The sequence below is a fragment of the Bison bison genome, unplaced genomic scaffold (assembly GCF_000754665.1).
Source record: "Bison bison bison isolate TAMUID 2011002044 unplaced genomic scaffold, Bison_UMD1.0 scf7180017864180, whole genome shotgun sequence".
Classification (NCBI taxonomy): domain Eukaryota; kingdom Metazoa; phylum Chordata; class Mammalia; order Artiodactyla; family Bovidae; genus Bison; species Bison bison.
The window spans coordinates 279,284-285,089 of record NW_011494752.1 but is presented as its reverse complement, the minus strand read 5'-3'; positions in this window follow the sequence as shown (position 1 = coordinate 285,089).

The following is a 5,806-nucleotide window of genomic DNA, read 5'->3' as shown; positions in this document are numbered from 1 at the left end:
TCTATTTCCCTCCAACCCCTTCCCAATTCTACATAACCACTAAACCTTTCTGTCGCGACAAATGTACCTAGATCCTGGGAATTTCATATAAATAGATTCATGCAATGAGTGGTCTTTTGTGGTTGGCTTCTTTCCCTCAGAGTAGCATTTCTGAGGGACATCCATGCTGTAGCATGAGTCAGTACTTCATTACTTTATGGCCAAATAATACTCCATTGTATGAATAGACCGTATTATGTTTCCACTTTTTGGTTATGATGGATAATGCTGCTATGAACATGGATAATGCTGCTATTTGTATACAAGTTTTCATGTGAGTGAATGCCTTCATTTCTCTTGGGCATATACCAGGGAATGGAATTGCTAGGTCATATGGTAAAGGACATCAACCCTGAATATTCATTGGAAGGACTGAAGCTGAAGCTCCAATACTTTGGCTACCTGATGCAAAGAGTCAACTCATTAGAAAAGGCCCTGATGCTGGGAAAGATTGTGGGCAAGAGGATAAAGGGGTGACAGAGGATGAGATGGTTGGATGGCTCAATGGACATGAGTCTAAGCAGACTCCAGGAGCTAGTGAAGGGCAGGGAAGCCTGGTGTGCTGCAATCCATGGGGTTGCAAAGAGTCAGACACGATTGGGCGACTGAACAACAAATGGTAATTCTGTGTTTACCCTTTTGAGGAATCACCAGGCACTTTTCCAAAGAAACTGTGCCCTTTCCTTTCATTTTTTTGGTATAACATAGCATAAAACTTTTACTTCAACTTTTGTGCAACATACTTACACACATCATAAAATGTACCATTTGGCCACTGAAATTTTTTTATTATTTATTTTTGGCTGTGCTGGATCTTTGTTGCTGCACTGGTTTTTCTCTAGTTGTTGTGAGCGGGGGCTGCTCTCTAGTTGCAGCGCATGGGCTTTTCATTGCAGAGACATCTTCTCTTGCTGCAGAGCGTGGGCTCTAGGGCGCGCAGGCTTCAGTAGCTGCAGCACATGGGCTCGGTAGTTGTGGCTCCCAGGCTCTAGAGCACAGGCTTAAGAGTTGTGGCGTATAGTCTTAGTTGCCCGCAGCATGTGGGATCGTCCACGCACCAGGGATCAAACCCATGTCTCCTACATTGGCAGGCAGATTCTTTACCACTGAGCCACCAGGGAAGCCCTCATTGGGCCATTTTTAAATGTACAGTTCAGGTACGTTAAGTACCTACAGAAGCTTTCTTGGGTCTTTGCTGACTGGGTAAAGCTCCTCTTCTGTACTGACTGGGTCTTTAATATGAAGGTGAGGCGTCTACAAACCACTTGTTCTCTGGAGCCCCAGGACAGGGTCCCCACAGGCCTGTGTCCCAGGTCTTATAAGGTGCTTCCTTCAACTCCCTGTCACCCTGCCTAGCTCCCTCCTTCTCTCTCCTTTCTTCTCTTTCTCCTCCCCCTCCCCTTGTTACTTGTTTCCACTCTGTGGTATTTCCCTCTGCGGTTCTAGGGGAAGTCCCTGCTGCCGCAGGTCCCCAAATCCTCACCTCCCCATTTCCTCAGCTTTAGAGTCCTCCTCTGTCCCTGGGCTGAGGATGCCTCGGGCATACAGAGGTGTCCCAGTGGGGACAGTCCCACCTAATCAAGCAACAACCTCCAGGGCCTCACATCCTGGCTGCCCCTCCCTGGCCGACTTCGGATGCACATAAATAAGAACTGGGACATTTTCCAGAAAGGAGCGTAGGGGCAGGAGTAAGGCCAGGGGCAGGTAGGCCTCAAAGACTGAGGTTTCTCAGATGCCTCCAGGCTAAAGGAACCCTTGTGGTGTCTGTATCTATAGTTTGCCTTATCCTGTCTAGTGTTTTTTTCTTGAGGAGGAGACGGGGTTCTTTCCCCAGCTGGAAGCCATGACTGCAGACCCAGCCCTCGGGGAGGACACTGGCAAGGGCAGGTCCTGGCAAGAGGGGAGTTCAGGATACAGAGATTTGGGTCCAGCTCAGCTTGTGACCAGAGGGAAACCGGAAGTTCAGACTATGTGGAAATCGCATCGTTTCTCACAGGAGCTGCCTGGACCCAGACTCAACCAGGAATTAAGTTTTGGCAAAGGGACTTTCATAGAAGGACTTAAAAGTCACGGGAGCCACATTCTTGATTCAAGAATATCAGCAGCATATGGTGAAAAGTGGAGCTTCCCGGGTGGTGCTAGTAGTAAAGAACCTGCCTGCCAATGTAGGTAGATGTAAGAGACACGGGTTCAATCCCTGGGTCGGGAAGATCCCCTGGAGGAGGAAAGGACAACCCACTCCAGTATTCTTGCCTGGAGAATCCCATGGACAGAGGAACCTGGCAGGCTGCAGTCCATAGGGTTGCACAGAGTTGACTTAGCACTCAGGCACGCATGGTGAAAAGTGCTGACGGGAAGGGGTTAAAGGCAGAGCTGGTTTGCTATTGATGATTATTTTTATTTTGCTTCTCAGCTCGGGATTCAGCATTTCTTTACTCTGTCACCCCAGATGAATGTCATATTTTGATTTTCTTGTGTTTTCTTGTTTAAAGAAATTTGAACTATGACAAGTATAAATGTCATCTTGCCCCTAAAGATGGGCGGGGCGGGGTGGGGGAGGGTTAGGGTTGCTTCTCCTGGCTGGTCCATCTCTGCTTCTCCATATACAGGGGTGGGGAGAGGGGACCTGTGGCTCTAGGCTGACGTCTGTGTGGGGGAGCTCTGCTGCTGCTGCTCACTTGCTGACCAAGGAGTGTGCAATAGGGCTCCCCACTGGGGTCAGAGGGCACAAGGGAGGCTGCACACAGGGAACACTCAAGAACAGTCATGGAGGAGGTGACCCTGTTGGAAGGCTCTCCTGGGAACACACCTTTCATCCAAAAGAGAGAAGCAAGCAGCCCAGAGAGATCCAAAGGGTCAGAGCAGCAAAGTTAGCAGGGAGCCTGGCGAGTGGGAGGAATGCTTGGGAATGTGGCCCCTCTGGGACTGTTGGACTTACACCTTGAGTACTACGCACACTCACACACACATACCCACACACAAGAGTCAGTGTGAGCTCCCTGGCCTGGCATCTCAGGGGTGTCTGCCTCATGTCCTCGCCTTTCCATTTGGCCTGTGCCAAGGGGTGACCAGGTTTTCTCCACTCAGGCCCTGCAGGTCGGTGTCTGCAGCTTCTGCCCCGTCCCTCCTCCTTACCTGGACTCTGTGAAGGCAAAGAGCCTGTAGTGTTCTCAGTGGAGGTTGACTCTCAGTTACCTTTCCACCTTTAAATTATTTTTCTTTAGCCAACTCCCTGTGCATCTCATTAAGAAGGGTTTATATTCTTAATTTGGGTGCACATATTATTTAACATGGGGCTTTCCCGGTGGCTCAGAGGGTAAAGAATCTGCTTGCAATGCAGGAGACCCGGATTCGATCTCTGGGTCAGGAAGATCTCCTGGAGAAGGAAATGGCAACCCACTCCAGTATTCTTGCCTGGAGAATTCCATGAACAGAGGAGCCTGGTGGGCTACAGTCCATGAGGTTGCAAAGAGTTGGGCATGACTGAGCGACTAAGCAGCAGCAGCAGCAGCAGCATTGTTTAACATACGAACTACTTTGTAAATAAAATTGTTGATTAATAGAAGAAAATGAACACTGCAGAGACTTCCCTGGGGGTCCAGTGGCTAAGGCTCCACACTCCCAATGCAGGCTGCCTGGGTTTGATCCCTGGTCAGGGAACTAGATCCCACATGCCACAACTAAAGATCCCAAATGCTCTAAGGAAGATAGACAATTCCATGTGCCACAACTAAGATCCCTCGTAGCCAAATAAGTATTAAAAACAAACAAAAACAAAACAAACAAAAAAACTACCGAAAGTTATTCTTGATGCTTGTAATAAAACAACAACAAACATACACCTTGGCCATAGTCTGTGGGCCAGGATATGATGGGGGAGCACCCCCCTTTCTCAAGGACCCTCAAAGAATATGATATCTCAGCCTCTCCCACTTCTCCCACTGAATGGAGCCAGGATGGTGGCAATGACTCTGGGCTAGCGGATTTCCATCTGCTGCCTCGTTTATTCCTCACAGCTGCCTTAAGAAGCAGATATTGTTATTTCCATTTCACAGATGAGGGCTCAAAGATTCGGAGGGATTAGGTAACTTGCCCCAAGTCACCTGACTGGTAGGCAGTGGGGCTGAGATCAAACCCAGGTCTTCATGGAATAATACCTGACTCCTTCCTCTGCACCATTGCTCTTCTCCACTGCCTGGCAGCCTGGTTAAAGAATTAAACAATGTAATGCTTGAGAAGCACTTGGCACCTGATCCATGGGAAGTGACCCTCTAGGAGAAAACTCAGCACTCAGTGGACCAGAGCAGAAATCTGCAGTTGCCTTAAGGCAAAGCCTCTCAACCTTGATGGGACATTGAAATCACTGGGGAGCTTGTAAAACTCCACACACCCAGGCTGCATCTCAGCCCAATAAAATTAGAATTTCTGGAGGTGAAGCTCAGATATTAGCAGTTTTTTCCTTTCCCCCTGCTGATTCTAACATGAAACCAATGTTGAGAAAACCCCAGGACAGCAGTTCAGTTGCAAACCTGCCAGAGGAGGCTGACCAGAGAATCTAAAAAAGAATGTGGCTGTCTGAAGGCACTGAAAAGGAGTATTGCAGAGCCGCCCTGGAAGGGCCGGTCCACCCGCGTCTGGAGCAGACAGTCCAGCCCACAGCCGGGATGCGTCCAGCCCTGGAGGCGTGACAGCCACGTGGATGGAGACTCCAGTCCTCTCAAATCTCTCATGACCAACTGCTGCTTCTGATTCGAAGTTCAGTGGGCCAGCTTCCCACCACATCTCAGTAATGGAGAGAAAACGGGCAAGTCAGTTGTAGCTCTTTTGTAGATGGTATGCATGTATCTAGTGTACATTGGTATTCTGTAAATTTAAATTGATGTAAATTGATCATTGCTATTGCTTTGACAGTTATTGGAAATGGAGATTAGCCTTTAAGTGTTACTCTGGTAAACTTGGATTTTCCCTAAAAGACCACCCCCCTGGGGGAGCTGATGAGTGTGGTTTCTGATTTAGGCCCCTCCCTTGGATTCTGGTGAATTCACTAGGAAACCATCGTGGGGTATCCCAGAGGACATCAGCCAGACTCCCCTGACACAGCGCACACCAGCCTCACCACAGACTTTGCATCTAACGTCCTGTGCAGACTCACTGTGAACGAATTCCCACCTTCCTTCCAACCCCCTCCACAGTTTTCCTTGGCCAAATTGCACTTTATAAATCTTCAGAGCATCCCACTGTCTTTAGGGCATTACAGGTTGGGTACAGCAGCCCCCACCATCCTGATGCCCTGCATGCTAGGTGCTCCCAACCGTGGGACCTTCCCCAATCAGGCTGTTCCCATCCACTCATGCCTCTGCCCGTGAGCTCCCCTCCTCCTTTCCTGTAGTTCCTTCCTCTTTCCCCTTCCTCTCTTCTTTATTGGGTGATGTTTCATTCATCCTCTAAAACCCAACTTGAGTATTATTCTGTCCCTCTTTCCCTGCTGGTGGCTTTGTTCTCCCGCACCCTTAGTTCTTCAGAAAGAACTGTACGGTGGAGGTTCACACACTGAACTCTAGTTAATTATCGACACATTTCCTCCCCTTGCTTCCCTAGGGTTAGAACCATGTCCTGTTGGCCTTGGTGGCCTGGTGCCCAGCATGGTGGCATGCCCAGTGCTTGCGTGCGTGCATGCTTAGTTGCTTCAGTCATGTCTGACTCTGTCTGATTACGGGTGCTTAAATGTATCTTTGTTGAAATCTGAACAAACAGTGACAATTGTTAC